Below are 18165 nucleotides of genomic sequence, written 5' to 3' on the forward strand. Positions count from 1 at the left end.
ATTCAAAGAAACATGCATTCATACAGCCATTATGCTATTATAAGAAAATTCTATGATAAGGGTGCGTACCTTTGGTCTTACGTTCGAGAAGGCCTTTAGGGTCCAAACCCTTCTTGGAGTTCCCTTCTTCTCTTTTTTCCTGCAAAACAAACAATTCAAAGAACACAACAGTACATGGACAAAAACTTACAAAGAAACCATCTTCATGTTACAAAGAAAGGTAGTTAGTTATGAAATCTAAACAACCATTTACACATGAATTCAAGACATGAATATCATTAACATAAAGAAGATTCAATTCGGGAACCGAGACATGTGTTTCTTTTATTATAGACAAATAAAGTACATAAAAAGGAAAATGTTCACCTGAGTCACCTTCAACAGGCTCCAAACAAAACTCCTTCCATGACTCTCTCCATGATGTCATAAATGGTGGATGAACATCAACACACAAGGAAACAAAGGTTTCCTGTACAAAATGGGGAAAGTGCAGAAGGCACAAGGGACTTCATACCTGGTCAAGGGGAAAATCTCAGCATAATAACCTCTCTCTATTCTCTCCTCCTTTAGGCCTTCCCTTCGAGGTCTTTTTATACCATCTCCAAAGTAGTTTTTTAGTTAGAAGTTGGTTGGGAACAGTTGGGCCACGGGCACTAACAGGTGATTAGCAGGTAAAACCCACGATCTCTGCCTGAAAAGAAGGAATTTTATATTTTTTTAAGTGTTTTAATACATATACGCAGGTTGGATATACATAGACCCGCGTATACACACGTTTAACTCAGGGCAATGTCGCGTATAAGGGATAAAATACTATTTTTTAAATTTTAGGACCAGGTCTGGAAGGAGGGGTTGCCCTAGGCCATGAGTACAACATCACAAACCATAAGAGTGAGATTTGGAGCTATAACAGAAGGATTAGAACAATTCTGGGTGTTCAACATATTCTTGCATTGGAAAGAAATATGAATTTTGTAAGAAAGTTGGATGATACAGGTGTAAAAATAGTCTTTGAGAAAGATACCTGCAACATGGGTTGGGGAGCACTGGTATTGAGGTAGGGAGTTTGGATTGGAACTGTGTACAAGATTTAGGGTAGCACTGTTATTGATGGGTGCAACAGTTCTGTGGTTCCTGAAAGTGGAGCAAAAAATCTAGTGGTCATTGGAGAAAGTTTCATGCTATGGCATCAAAGGCTTGGAATTATTGTAGAAAATTCCTTCAAATACTTCATGGCAATTATATGGTAGAATGTATGTCTAATTTATCTTTGGGTTTTAATTTCTGTGAAAATTGTGTATATGGGAAGTAGAATCGGGTGAGTTTCCCCTCTGATGCTAAGAGGGTGAAACTGATATTAGATCTTCTGCACAGTGATGTGTTTGGATTTGTGTTGGTTCCATAACTCGGTAAGTCTGTGTACTATGTATCATTTATATATGACTTCTCAAGGAATACACAGATATATTTCCTCAGGAATAAATATGAAGTCTTTAACAGGTTTAAGGAATTTAAGGCTATGGTGGAAAACAAGAAGAGATGAATGTAAAGGTGTTGAGGACAGATAATGGTGGAGAATTTTGCAAGAAGGAATTTGAAGCATTATGTTAAAAGTGTGGTATAATGCGACATAAGACTACTCCATGCACACCTCAGTAAATGTTGATGCAAAAAGAATGAACATGACAATGATGGAAAAGGAAAGAACCATGCTCAGGGGTGTTGGGTTAGGACAAGAATTTTGGGCAGAGGCGGTGGAGACTGTATGTTACCTAGTCAACGGATCACCTTCATCAGTCTTGGAGGATAAGACTCCACAAGGGATATTTTACAACCCACTTCTCACATATTTGGCCTCCATATAGGTTCAATAAAAATAATATTCAAGTGGAAAGTGAACCATATATGAAAAACATCGTGACACCATTTGAGGGTGACAACAATCCCATTTATTTTGTTGATCTAATATTTGGGAGATGTTTCCTTGAAACTAAGCTCATGTGGTATCAAGTGAAACCATCGCTTGTTCCACCAAATACACAGTTGAAGCTCTTTCCTTGCTCTGCAAATCGTGCAAATGACTTATATAATATAGATGTACATAATATCACTATCAATAATAACACAACAAGTATCTTAGTATATCACGATATTTGGTCTGTTTATTTTGATGGTTCTAACATGCAAGACTATGCGAGAATTGGTTGTTCACTTACAAAATCGCATAACAAGAAAAATATCCTTTCATGCCATATAGAGCTTGAGTGCACTAACAATACTATAGAATATGAGGCACTCGTAATTAGATTGGAGAAAGTTATAGAGCTTAAGGTAGAGTTTCTAAAGGCAATCAATGACTCGGAGGTGGTCACTTGGGAGGTATGATATACTATAGATTATGTTTTGCCACATATTAAAAATTACAATTAGGAGGTATGGAATTGGATAAATCATTATAAAGCTTCCAATATTGTTTATGTTCCTAGAGCCAGAAATGTTGCACTAGATGCATTAGAAAATGTCGTCGCTAGAATGTCACCATTGAAAAATGGATTTTATATTTAAATTATATATAAACCATCTATTCTCGAAAACATTACTAATTTATGCACTTTCAGTGATGACCAAGAAATACTACATTTTATGGCTAATGTTGACATATTCAAAGACATTTTCATAGAGGAGGGTGAGCATGATTGAGCTCTACCAGAAGCATCCAACACAACAAAAGGACGCACTGTTGGGTGTGGAGCCTGATTATCTTCTATAGTACCGGCATTTTGGACCCCAGTTCAAAACGTTGCCGCCCGTAAAATGATCGCTGTCGTGGGGGGTCCAGGGGGGGCGGCAGCGACTTTTGGGAGCCCCCCCTTGGCGGGGGGTTTCGGGGGCAGTGCCCCCGAAGCTAAAAACAGCTGTAAAATTGCCTTGTAAAAGTATAGTAATTTCTAGTCAATCTGGGCCGTTCATTAGGCGGATGATCTGACGGTAGAACTTATGTTTAGTTTAGGGTTTTTTGCCCTAGAAGGCAACCCCTCTCTTTATATGAGGGCATTGTATTTGAGGCTGTGATATATGTGTATTCGGTGAGCGAGAAACATAGAGGTGAGACTGTGAGAGAAAACAGAGGATATTACAACGGTTTTATTGTAGGTTGTATCTCTTCATTTTGCTGGATAATAGAAAGGAAGGACTGGCTGTTCGGGGTGGACGTAGCCCAAACTGGGTGAACCACGTATATCTGTGTCTCTCTTGTTTTGTGCGTTTTCTGTGTTTATATTTCTGCAATATTTTATATGTTCCATTGCTCCGTAATATATAATTTTCTAACAACTGGTATCAGAGCCGAAGGTCTATTTGGCTGATAAACTCACAGGAAAGAAGGGTTCCTGGTTCGAGTGGGAGCAATGGCGGAAGATGGTAAGTTTAGGGTCGAGAAATTTAACGGCCAAAACTTCTCGCTGTGGAAGATGCAGATGGAAGATTATATGTATCAGAAAGATCTATACCTACCATTGGGCGGAAAAACAAAGATGCCGACGGGTATGAAAGACGAAGAATGGAACCTTCTCAATAGAAAGGCACTCGGAACAATACGGTTGTGTCTTGCTGCGTCAGTCACCTTCAAAATTTCAAAGGAAACCACGACAGAGGGTTTGATGCAGACGTTGTCGAAACTATATGAAAAACCCTCGGTCTCAAACAAGGTATTTCTTACGAAACGGTTATTTAATATGAATATGTCGGAAGGTGGATCTGTTGCAAACCATTTAAATGATTTTAATACAGTTACAAGCCAGTTAAGTTCTGTAGGGGTAAACTTTTATGATGAAGTTAGAGCTCTGTTATTCTTGTGCTCATTACCAGAAAGTTGGAATGGTTTGGTAATGGCCATTAGTAACTCCGTTTCTGGATCTAGTACTTTAAAGTTTGATGATGTTGTCAGTGCTATCCTTAGCGAGGAAATGCGACGGAAAAGCTCCGGTGAGACATCGGGAAATGCTTTGAGTGCAGAGTCTAGAGGAAGAAAAATGGAAAGAGGAAAGAGCTCAGGATATCGCAGTAAATCAAGGAAAGGCAGATCCAAGTCCAGATCGGGGATAGTGTGCTAGAAATGTGGAAAGAAAGGACACCTAAAGAAAGACTGTAGATCTTGGAAGGGAAAAGAAGGAGATGCACAACAAGAAAACAATCATGAAGCAAATGTGACAGGTGAGGTGTTACAAGATGATTTGATTCTTTCTTTCGAAAATATTATTGATTCCTGGGTGGTAGATTCAGGGGCCTCATTCCATGCCACACCTGAAAAGAAATACTTTTATGACTATGTTCAAGGAGATTTTGGACAAGTTCGTCTGGGTGATGACAAACCCTATAAAATTGTTGGAATGGGTAAGGTTCTTGTAAAACAACAGAATGGAAACCAATGGCTACTAAAGTAGGTAAGGCATGTTCCAGATCTAAAGAAAAATCTGATTTCAACAGGGCAGTTAGGCAGTGAAGGTTGTGTGACAACTTTCACAGATAAAGCTTGGAAGGTCACAAAAGGAGCCCTGGTAATAGCAAAAGGTGAAAAGGTTGGTACATTGTATTTATGAAATGGTATTTCTAACTCTGTTAATGCTTTGACTTCCAAAGGAGCAGATGCAGCATTATGGCATCATAGGCTCGGACACATGAGTGAAAAAGGGATGAAGATTCTTTACTCAAGGAATTTGTTGCCAGGTTTGAAGAATGTTGATTTGGACTTCTGTGAGAACTGCATTTATGGAAAACAGAAGAGAGTCAGATTTCTCAGAGTTGGGAAAGAAAAGAAGAACGAAAAATTAGAGCTTGTGCATACAGACGTATGGGGACCTGCTCAAGTATCATCTCTTGGTGGCTCTCGTTATTATGTTACTTTTATTGATGATGCAACTAGAAAAAATTGGATTTATTGTATTAAGAATAAATCTGATGTATTTGATACTTTCAAGAAATGGAAAGCTTTGGTTGAGATTGAGACAGGAAAGAAATTGAAGTGTCTTGGATCAGACAATGGAGGTGAATATTGCAGCAAAGAGTTTGATAGGTACTGTTCAGAGCATGGAATTCGCAGAGAGAAGACAGTTCCAAGAACACCACAAGAAAATGGTGTGTCAGAAAGGATGAACAGAACAATCATGGAGCGTGCAAGGTGCATGAGATTGCATGCAGGATTGCCTTTACAGTTTTGGGCAGATGCTGTAGATACTGTTGTTTATCTAATAAACAGAGGGCCTTCAAGTTCCTTGGATGGTGGTGTTCTAGAGGAAGCATGGACATGTAAAAAGGTAAACTACTCTATTTTAAAGCCTTTTGGTTGAGGACTTTGTCCATATTGATAAATAAAATAGAACAAAGCTTGAGGAAAAGTCAAAGAAATGTACCTTTATTGGATATGGTGTTAATGATTTTGGTTATCGCTTATATGATTACGAAAATCACAAAATCATTAGGAGCGGAGATGTAATATTCAATGAAAAGGTCTTGTATAAGAATCAGTTGCAGGAAAAGAAACAGGAAAAGGAAAACAAGGAATACACAGTCCTTGATGAAATTACTGAAAAAGTAAAGGTGCCTGAAAATAATAATAATCAACAACCACAACAACAGCAACCACCACAACAGCAACAAGCACCCCAAACACCTAAAAGTGGTGTTAGAAGATCTACCAGGATAGGTAGACCTCCTGAACAATACTCTCCTTCATTATATTATTTATTGTTGACTGATTCTGGTGAACCTGAATGTTATGAAGAAGCAATGCAGGTTGAAAACAAGAAGAAGTGGGAGGTAGCCATGGAAGAAGAGATGGACTCCTTAATGCATAACCAGACTTGGGATTTAGTCAGGTTGCCTGTAAGAAAAACTACATTGAAGAATAAATGGGTTTATAGGCTGAAGGAAGAAGATGGAGGAAAGCAAAGGTACAAAGCTAGACTTGTGGTGAAGGGGTTTGCACAGAAGAAAGGTATTGATTTTGATGAAATATTTTCTCCTGTTGTTAAAATGACTTCAATCAGAACTATTTTAAGTCTTGTAGCAGCTGAAGATTTGCATCTTGAGCAGTTAGATGTAAAGACAGCCTTTCTCCATGGGGATTTGTAGGAAGAGATATATATGCAGCAGCCACAAGGATATGAGGTGAAAGGGAAGGAGAAACTTGTGTGCAGGTTGAAGAAGAGCTTGTATGGTTTAAAACAGGCTCCAAGGCAGTGGTATCTAAAATTTGACAAGTTTATGTCTGAACAAGGTTATACTAGATGTCACTCTGATCATTGTGTTTATCTGAAAAAGAAAAATGATGGCAGCTATATTATATTGTTATTGTATGTAGATGACATGATTGTTGCAGGATATAACATGCAGGAAATAAATGTGCTTAAAAGAAAATTGGCAAATTCATTTGCAATGAAGGATTTGGGTGCTGCAAAACAAATCCTTGGTATGAGAATAACTAGAGACAGGAAAAATAGAAAATTAACATTGTCTCAGAATGAGTACATACAAAAGGTGTTGAAAAGATTTAACATGCAAAATGCAAAACCAGTTAGTACACCTTTTGCTAGCCATTTCAAACTTAGAAAAGAAATGTGCCCAAAGACCCAAGAAGACATGGATTATATGTCTAAAGTTCCATATGCCTCAGCAGTTGGAAGTTTAATGCATGCAATGGTCTTCACAAGGCCTGATATTGCACATGCAGTGGGAGTTGTAAGCAGGTACATGAACAATCCAGGAAAGGAACATTGGATGGTAGTGAAATGGATTCTCAGATATTTGAGAGGTACCACAAATCAGGCATTATGCTTTGGTGGTTCAAACATATCCCTACAAGGATATGTTGATGCAGATATGGCAGGTGACAGAGATAATAGGAGGAGCACTACAGGATATGTATTTACTGTCGGAGGAACAACTGTCAGTTGGGTTTCAAAAATCCAAAGTGTTGTTGCACTCTCAACAACAGAAGCAGAGTATGTTGCTGCTACAGAGGCTAGTAAAGAAATGATTTGGTTGCAAAGGTTTATGGGTGAATTGGGTAAGGAGCATGATATGGGCACGTTATACAATGATAGTCAAAGTGCCATTCATCTTGCAAAGAACTCAGCATTTTATTCTAGGAAAAAACACATACAGCTCAAGTACCATTTCATACGATCAGTGTTGGAAGATGGAGAGTTGAAGCTGGAAAAGATACACACTAGCCAGAACCCTGCAGATATGCTAACAAAAGTTGTAACCAGGGAGAAACTGAGAATATGCTCAGTTTCAGTTGGTCTTCAAGGATGACGATGAAGATGAGAAACAGCCAGGTCCAAAGAGGAGTCATTTTCCAGCAAATGGAGCAGCGGTGGAGTTGCTACAATCAGTCTCCAAGTGGGAGATTGTTGGGTGTGGAGCCTGATTATCTTCTATAGTACCGGCATTTTGGACCCCAGTTCAAAATGGGGCGGCAACGCCGCCCGTAAAATGATTGCTGCCGTGGGGGGGTCCAAGGGGGGCGGCAGCGACTTTTGGGATCCCCCCCCCTGGCGGGGGGTTTTGGGGGCAGCACCCCCGAAGCTAAAAACAGCTGTAAAATTGCCTTGTAAAAGTATAGTAATTTCTAGTCAATCTGGGCCGTTCATTAGGCGGATGATTTGACGGTAGAACTTATGTTTAGTTTAGGGTTTTTTGCCCTAGAAGGCAACCCCTCTCTTTATATGAGGGCATTGTATTTGAGGCTGTGATATATGTGTATTCGGTGAGCGAGAAACATAGAGGTGAGACTGTGAGAGAAAACAAAGGATATTACAGCGGTTTTGCTGTAGGTTGTATCTCTTCATTTTGCTGGATAATAGAAAGGAAGGACTAGCTGTTCAGGGTGGACGTAGCCCAAACTGGGTGAACCACGTATATCTGTGTCTCTCTTGTTTTGTGCGTTTTCTGTGTTTATATTTCTGCAATATTTTATGTGTTCCATTGCTCTGTAATATATAATTTTCTAACACGCACTATGCCAAAATGTGTGGTTTCCTTAGATAAATTATATCACTTATAGAATCATTTAGATGGACAACTAACACAAAGATTCAAAGTTCAAAGATATTATATGAACAAGTCAACATGGGAACCCCAAAATATCTGAAACTACAGAAAGTCAATCAAACATTAGGGCCCCTTATTCAGAAAGAAATGAGAAATTTACTAGATACCAAGAACATATTCAAATTTATATATTCCACTTGGGTTTCCAAATTGGTACCTATTAGAAATAAATATGGTGAAATATGTTTATGTGTTGATTTCAGAATCTCAACCTGACTTTTAACAAAGATAACTATCCAGTTCCATCCATAGAGAAAATACTCTAGATAATATCTAGGTATGAAATGTTTTCACTACTGGAGGTCTTTTTAGGTTATAATCTAGGGCTAGTAGGAGAACCAGACATTAAATACTACCTTCATGACTAAATCGATAACATTCGCATTCAAGATGATACCATTTGGAATAATAAATGCCGATGTAACCTTTCAAAGAGCGATGAAAATCAACTTCCGTGGCCTTATAGGTGAAATACATTTTGTCTATTTGGATGATGTTACTATTTAAAATATATATATATATATATATATATATATATATATATATATATATATATATATATATATATATATATATATATATATATATATATATATATATATATATATAAAAAACCATCTACGTCATCTAAATCAAGTATTGGAGTGGTGTCAAAAGTATGGGATTTATCTTAATCCCAAGAAGAGTGTATTTTGTGTTTCCTAGGTGATTCTATTGGGGCACATCATATAGAAATGTGGAGTTAAAATTCACCCCGAAAGGGTAAAGGCTATCACACAGATCCTGTTTCCCATAAATAAGAAAGCTATGCAGTCCTTTTAAGGAAAAATCAATTTCCTAAGAAAATTTATCCTTGAGTATGCTGAGATAGTTAAACCTATACAGGATATGATTAAGAAAGATGCAGTATAAATGTGGGAAAATGGGAGAAAGGCAGTTTTTCTCAGATACAACATGCTATTGATGCACCCTCATTGTTCAGTCCAAACTATGGTAAAGAATTCTTGCTCTATATGTTTGCTTCATATTTTTCTATTGTCTTCATATTGAATCAGAAGAATAATCAAGAAAATGAACCACCTATTTATTTTATGAGTGTTAGTCTCCAATGGACAAAATTAAACTACTTTTCCATTAATAAACAAGTGTATGTTGTATGCAAGGTAGTGAAGTATTTTAGGCCCTATTTGTTGACGGCTCACAAAATTGTATTTGTACCTAATCCATTGGTAAGAATGTTCTTCATACAACAAGGGTTGGGTGTTACGAGAAAAGTTCCCCTAGGGTCTTGGGATGATACCCTAGCAGACTGAAAGTTGTCTATACAGAGAAACACACATTCCACACAACCATTATGCTAATATAAGCAAACTCTACGATAAGGGGCGTACATGAGGTCCTACGTTTCAGAAGGTCCTTCCAGGGTCCAAACCCTTCTTGGAGTTCATTTTGCTCCTTTGACCTACAAAACAACCAATTCATGAAAGTACAGCAGTATATGGACTAAACATTATAAAGAAACCATCTTCATATTATAAAGAAAGGTTGTTAGTTATGAAATTAAACCACCATTCACATATGAATTCTAACATGAATATCATAAACATGAAGAGGATTTATATCAGGAACAAAGACATGTGTTTCTTTTATTATAGACAAATAAAGTACAGAAAGGAACAATTTCACCTGAGTCGTCCTTTCGCAGGCTCCAAGCGGAACCGTCCTCTGGATTCGTCCAGTCTCAAGCCTTTAACAAACTCCTTCCATGACTTACTCCATGATATCACAAGTAGCAAATGGACATCATCACACAAGGAAACAAGGGTTTCCTGTAAAAATGGGGGAAGTGTAGGAAGCACAAGGATCTTCAAACCTGGTCAGGGAAATCTCAGCATAATAACCTTTCTCTCCCTTCTCTCCTCCTTTAGGCCTTCCCATTGAAGCCTTTTTATACTTCTCCAAAGTAGTTTTTTAGTTCGGAATTGGTTGGGAATAGTTGGTCCATGGTCACTACCAGGTGATCAGTAGATAAAACCCACGATCCCTGCCCGAAATTAAGGAGTTTTATATTTTTTAAAGTGTTTTAATACATATACGCAGGTTGGGTATACACCTACCCATGTATACACACGTTTAACTTAGCGTAATGTCGCGTATAAGGGATAAAACAGTGTTTTTAAATTTTTTGGACCAGGTCTCGAAGGAGGGGTTGCCCTAGGCCATGAGTGCAACATCACAAACCATAAGAGTGAGATTTGGAGCTATAATCAATGCCCCCTAATATATGAGGTTAGAAGGGGTACATGATGGCTGAAATGTATTAAGCAAGTACATGGAAAGGAAATCTGTCAAAAACCGAGAAGGACTTCGCCAGAGTTTAGCCTGCCAAGCCACAAAAGGAGATCAGAAAGAAACAATGTCTGAGGCGGGCATATGTATGCTCAGAAAAAGTAAAGCATGTTTGCATATCAAGTACCAGCGGATCCACTAAGTATATAAGTATAAATGACTGGAAAATACATAATGGATCATATGATCATGATCAAACAAGTACATGTCTGAATATCACATATAAGAATGTCAATGATGCTGAAGGATGAACCAGATCACTGATATCAAAGACTGATCCCGAAAGCTACCAACTAAACATGATGGAATATCATGGTACTACACTGCAAACTCAGGTGCCAGCATATATAATGTCGCCATAACTGACCACAACATATAAGGTGAAATGGCATCAACTAGCAGCAACAGGAGAAACTATCAAGTGAACCAATGAATGTTGATACAACCTGAGGTCTTCACCAACCACCATGGTACATTTCTACACCATGGGAATAAATGACCTGAAGTCGACCATGTGAGAAATCGTTTTATTACGGGTCATTGATGTATACCTTTGACAAACACAATACTACTTACCGATAATGATAATGAGCGTCAAGGTACCCAGTACAATCTAACAAGCGTGAATAGATTAGCTAGAGTCGAACACCTGTAAGAATCTATCATTCAGGAGACAATGATGGTTTCCCACTCTTGATAACAAAGGATCTGCCACTAATGACTGCAAACCCCAAGGTACTGCCAAATGGACTCTAGATCTTTGCCCCAGAGCAATGAGTCAGAGTCGATAGGGAAAGATCCACTAGAAGGAAGGCATTAAGGCATCCTTCATCAATCTAGCGCGAGTGTAACCTGTAGGCCAATAATATGGAAGGAATCAGACGAAAGATATGTAGTAACCCAACTGAACTATGTTTCTAACGTACACAAGATGTGGCTAACGCACGACAGAAACCCTCTGAACCAACCAACAATGGAAGCTAACACAGAGGTGAGGTATCCACCAATAGGGCAAATGGAAACCAAAGTACAACAAGAATCCCAATGTGTGATAATGTAAGCTGATGTCGAACACAAGGGAAACCATTCAGTCAAAGACCCATGATACTGATCGATGCTGAGCACAAGGTGGCCTATCAATAATGAAAATAGGGCCAAGGTACAGCTCTAGGCCTATCCTCAGAGCAAGATGTTATCGTCAATAAAGACAAGACCCGCCAACAAGAAGTAAATGGAGACCTTCTCAAACCGGCACGAGGAAAGGACCAATATAATTGATGTGATGATAGACATGATACTGACAACCAGGGATGGCCGACTGAGAAATGAGTTAAGAGACACCACAATGAGGTTGACTCAAGCTAACTTCCCTTGAACAAAAGCACGACTCAATGTGACTATGTGGCAGCATATGATGACTCTGTATAAGTTCGTCATGCAGGAGGCACGAACGAACCCTCCATATGATTGGAAGAGGTAACCAATCGGGGGAGAACTGACTCAATAACAAGGTTAAGGCGTACCTAAGTCAAACTAAATCCCACCCACGGAGGAGGCTTTGTTTTGAGTGCTTTGTTCAAGGGCGACATGACTGACTCTAGCTGCCAACAATAAATGGAAATATTGTCCCGTTCCCGCTCTTTTTTGGAATATATATATATTTTTTTGCCTTTTTCTTTTAAGCTGGAAAAATAATGAAAGAATGCTATGGTAAGTGGAAAGAATGAGTGTTGGTGAAACAGATGATCTAGTTCCTGGGAATGGAACATTCCTATGCTCAATGTAGGGAGGTGAAAAATGGTCAATGACACTCAAAGGTGTGTTCGTTCCACGAGTTAAGTTGTGTCAAGATGCAGAAGTCAAAGGTATGCGAGGTTGATTTTACCGTCGTCATGGTCAAAAGTTGGCTTAAACACGAGTCCAATTGAAGCCGACTCTAGGCCAAAAGGTGCAAATAGTAAACATGCAATGCAGTAGTACAACTCAACACAAAGGAGACTCTAGGGTATAAGGCCAGAACGAAGCGAAGAAGCAAAGAGGAATGAGTCTTCATCGCATAAGTCATGGTGGGACTACAGGGGACTCCCGAGCCTACTCAAATAGGAGCAACATGGGCAACAAATGTTAGTGAGGTGCTAACTACGATGCCCATGTAAAGGATGGCTTCTACCATCATGTCATGATTTAAAGAATCAATGAGTGAAGATGGCTTACGAACCATAACACGATGGGATCAACCCTATGGGAGATGTATAGACAAATGGAGGCTAGTATGCACAATGCAATGGAAAAATGGTGTCCCTAACCTATATGCCAATGAGAAAACAATACCTGCCATGACGGGTCAGCAGTCATGGAAACATCTCGAAACTGTCGAAAAAACATCCAAAATGTCCTGAAAATCAAACCATTCTTGACATTCCAAGCTCCCAAGTTAAAAGTCACATGAGGCCAAACAAAATAAAATTTTGAAAAAATTTTGCATTTTTGAAACCTATAAAAGAGATTTTAGACTCACCATTTTCACCATTTGAGTTTGAGAGCAAAGAAGTGGAGAAAAAGGAGCAAACTTCCCATACGCCAAATTCAACCGTTCAGATTCTTCAAAACCCTCCAGGTAACTCTTATACTTGTCTTGCAATTGATTGTGACTAGTTTTAGAATATTTAATTAATGTTTTACCGTTGAATTTTTTGCCAAAAATTTCACTGCGACATATACGCGGGTTGGTAATATGAAATCCACGTACACGCGGGCCCTATACGCGACTGTGTGCATAGGGACCCACGTATACGCCGCGAACATTTTAAACAAAAAACTAACGGTTGAAAACCATTTTTTCTTTAGGATTCCGGTCACTTGGCGAGAAAGAGAGCATACCGCGGTGGATGATGAAGTCATGAGCGATCTTGATGCTTTAAATTCCCTATAGGGATGTGGTTTGCTTAAATTATTCAAACTACCGAATATGAAAGCAAACACATGTCTCCTTGAGATGCTCATTGATTACTCGAATATCAAGGAGGATGCTTTTATGATTGACCAGATGCCACTCAAGATAGAAGTGGAAGATATCTATTTCATCACTGGCCTTTCCCGAAGAGGAGAGGTAGTACATTCCCGGGGCAAGACACGGAGCAGTCTCTCAAACGAGGACTACGTATAGATATATTGCCCGAGACATCCCAAAAAAGTTGGGAGTCAAATTTCCATTACACATATGGCGATTTTACCGCTGAGGATAATCCTGTTCACCATAGCTCGAGTGCACAGATCAACTTCTCTACACCAGGCATCACGACTAACCATGAGCGTGGCAGTTGACTGTCTCACCACTTTATTTGACTGGTGTACTCCTCTTCTGACTAGCATGAAGAGCCAACTCACTTCTATCAAGAGGCGGTAGACCAAAAAATTTAGATATGGGACTATTCTTTGCCATTTCGTTTTTGAGAGGGTCCCCGCACTCCACCCTAGGGTAGCAGTTTCCATCAACACCCCACGAGATCCACGCATGGGCAGGTGGGCCAACCTGATGAAACATCTAGGGGGTGGGGACGTCCCACGGACTGCATTCGACGATGACTTCTTTACCTGGTGGGGTCAACAGATCATTGCCATAGATGACTACCTTTATGCTAGGTTGGATTTCCGAGGAGATCTCGATCTATCATTACCACCGACCGCAGCATGGGGTGACATTGGTAAGTATTTTTTCGATTTTATGATTTTTTTCGATTTTTCAAATATAATAATGAATTTTGAAAAATATTTTTGATGGGATTCAAATTACTAATATGATGATCATGTTCCAGAAATTGGGCCGGTATGACCAAATGGGTTCCTGCGGCATGGACGGTGCGGCCAAGGAGCCGAAGAGGCGGCTGCTGATACAAAATGACTTCTTCATACCATTCAGCGACACTTGGTGAGACTAAGTCACCGAGTATCGATGGCTGCCACAGAGGACCTTCCTGAGGATATGCAGCGTCATGTGGTTGGCATGCCACGTGACTAGGTTCACACTTTTTGGCCTGTGGCCAACGCGATAGCTACCTACTTAGCCACTCATCCTAAGTCGGGGCACTAGATATACCGGACATGATTATGGGCATTTGAGTCCCAATTTTGTATATTTTTTGGACAAACGTATGTATATATAGTGCGAATTTTTGATGCTTGATTTTACTGTGATGAACGATTAATGTGCCAGTCTAATGCTTGATTAGTGATAGAATAAGCTAACCAATTATGAGATCTTGGAATGTGAAAATAATTAATATAAGTAAATGATCTTTGCAACAACCTCACCTTTAAATACTAGCAAAATAAGCATGGATCCCTTACCCGATAAATGTTGTTCAATTGTGACACTATAAATTGTGAATCAAGATAAATTACCAACGAGTCGATTCCATAAGAAATTGCCTCAGATAGTAAATTAATGACGGCAGCATACTCAGCCATGTTGTTCGAAGTGGGACCAATGCATATGCCCCTTGATACCATCAATTGACCAGTTTGATAGTAGAGTACCCAAGCTATGGAAGCGAGATTCTTAGTGTGCCGACTAGCACCATTGGCAAGCCTAAAATAGACCAAGTCATCCATCAACACCTGCCACAGTCAACCAAAATGTGTTGATATCAGAAAAATCTTGATGAGATATGTATAAGTATACATAATTTACAAAGAAACCATTGCCTAACTCCTACTTAAGCAAAGTACTTCTTTAGGTCGAGCCCGTCAGGGGGCTCCGCCCACTTGCTCCTAGGGATGTTTATCGGTATAATTCTCGAACCAATCAATATACTTCCTTCGGCAAGTAACTGTGTTGGAGCCAAAAGGACAGTACAAACATCACTAGTCAAACTGGAGGACTTGGATTCAACTTCATGTGAATGGGAATGGAAGCATGATCGACGATGTAAATCTTCCAAAGGTCGATCTACAGTCGCCATTGCTTCGAATATCACTTCATCAGATGGAAAAACAAGATCTGAGCAATCCAACGCAGAAGTGGAATCAAGGGTCCGAGCGTGAGCCACATCACCATCTATCTCTTTCCCAGAGGAAGGAGTGGAATGGTTATCTGCAGAGTTATCGATAGATTCACGTCTAGGTTCTACTACATACATAAGAGATTCTATTTCACCCACCTTGTCATCATTTGACGTGGTCGCAAATGAAGATAAGGGTTCAGGATCCGAAAAATGACGAGCTTGAACAAACTCTTTCCGTAAAGGGTCCCTGGAGGATGGAATTGTATATATTCTAGCCGTAGGAGGGGAAGATCAAACGTACCCATCAATGAAGAGTACATCTCGACTCCTAGATTCTTAGTAGGTAGATGAGGGTTATCCACTAAGGGAACAGTAGAGTCTGAAGTTGCACGAGGATCGACTGGAGAATAATCTAATTGATCAACCTTAATGATTTCCCTTCATGAGGAAAGCAAATGACACGAAACAGAGTCAAAACAACGGTTTCCATTTCGTATACCCAGTTCCTTCCTAAGAGGAGATTATAGTCTAGGTTAGCATCAATGACTTCTACTTCAATATTAACAACCTTGCCTCCAACACATATAGGAAAGGCCGGGATAATCCCGTATGGCCCATGAGAAAGGCCATCAAACGATGTGAAGAGGGTAGGTGAAGGAACAACCGATGGTGATCCAATGGCCTTCACGCATGACATGGACATGACACATGTGGAAGCTCCCTCATCTATAACCATCCAAAAAATATTCATTTTTTGGTAGGTAGACTTTATCTGGAAAGCCATGTGATGAGGAAGTCTCTTTTTGACATTATTCATATCAAAAGTGAGAGCTATGGAATTACTTGGATCCACTGCCCCCATTGCTGACAGCAAGGCACTTCTTTGAGCAGGACATGACTGGAGAACCTCTAAAGCGGACATAACACATGGACTCCGGGCCAGATCCTCCACAATGGAGTAATTCTGGGCTGCCCTAATATTAGGGTTGATATTCACGTGTTTAGTGTAACCTTTCGGTACCCGTGGTATAATCTCGACATAGGGTCGCTCAATATGAAGTGGGTTGTTTGTTTCGGGAACTTCTTTACCCTTGTAAGTTTTACCTTCACCATAATCGCGTGACCGTGTGGCCACACTAGTGTGAGAACCCATCATGAGAACATTTGATGATTTGTCCCCTTCCTGGCTGCCCCCTGTAGAGGTACCAGGATTTGAACTTGCACCAGCAAGCATTTGCTACCCTTGGGGAAAAGGGTTGGTTAACACAGCTTGAGAACTAGAAGCTCCTTGCTACCCTAACAAGTGCTGAGCATCCTCAATCTTTGGGCAGAGATGAGTTAACTGGTCTCCACTGCACAACTTGCATGGAAACTTGACTTTCCTTCTAGACTCATTTCTACCACCATCAACATTATTTCCATATTTATTTGCATCAACCTTCCCATCCTGGTTCTTTTTCTTACCTCGTCCTTTCTTTTTCCCATTGGAATTTTGATTTCCTTTGCGGTTATCATATTAGACGACATTAATCAAAGAGGATTGGGAAGCCGGAGGGTTAGACGATGTGACATGGTTGTTAGGAGCAGTTTTCAAAGACAACTGCTACAATTGGCTCAATAAGGTCACCACATTTGTGTCTACCGACCCAACGATCCCATCCGCATGGGGACCTGGCTTCGACTTGACTATATCAACCTTAGATCCATGAGCATATAGCAAGTATTTTTGTAGGATCCCAAACTAAGAGTTGATGAATTCTAATTGCTAGGCCCTAAAATGGCTTGCTCCTCAGAATAGACTTCGGACATGGAGACATCCTTAGTGATCTCAGGTTGTAAAGATTTCAAAAACTATTCGAGACGGTACTCCGGAGGGATTTCGGCTTTAATGAGCCTCTTTCTCCATCTCCATTCCTGAATATGGTCAGAAATGTGAGTTTCCTTATCCTGACAAAAAGTGGTCAGAATTTCAATTTTGGCATCATAACGGACTGGCAACTGGAATGATTTAAGAAAATATTAGCGAAGTCAGCAAAAGATGTAAAGCTGCCCCCTGGCAACTCTATATACCATTTGGCTGCATTACTAGTCAAGGTGCGTTGAAAAAGTCGCAACCTAATCAAGTCATCAATAAGGGAGTTCTATGAGCACCACAATTGGAATGTGGTTACATGGTCACCTGGGTCTTCACCGCTCTTCCCTTCGAATTTTGGAATGTCCGAAGGGAGTTTGGTTGGGACTAGAGGCTAGGCCAGATTGTATTTGATTGGATCATTTGTTAACTTAGTGAGATTTGGCAAGTTCAAAGTTGCCAGAAACAGAAGCCTAGGAGGACCTTGGGGATTCCACCTAGACTGGGCAGAGCTCCCAAAGTTCTGAAAAGATTGGTCTGGATTTTGGAAGGCACCAGGCTGCCCGAAGTAACAAGCAGAACCAGCTAAACCAAAAGGCAAGCCTTGTGATACAGTAAAATTTAGAGTTTTACCAACTCTGGCCGCAAAGCCTCCATGACTATTTGCAGTCAGTATGGCTCCGTCAATAGTCATACTGTCCTCCTTGGCAATTCTTACACCTCTGCTCCTCATGTCAAACTCCAAGAAAGAGAGAAAGTCCTTAAAAAGTCAATTAACTCTGGTTACGCAGTTTCTCTTAGCCTTACCTGTGTGTACGCACCTCTAGTTCATAAAACCTACGTACTTGC

Source organism: Pinus tabuliformis, chromosome 6 (genome assembly GCF_031772625.1).
Source record: "Pinus tabuliformis cultivar Carrire ecotype Pingquan chromosome 6, CPIR1, whole genome shotgun sequence".
NCBI lineage: Eukaryota > Viridiplantae > Streptophyta > Pinopsida > Pinales > Pinaceae > Pinus > Pinus tabuliformis.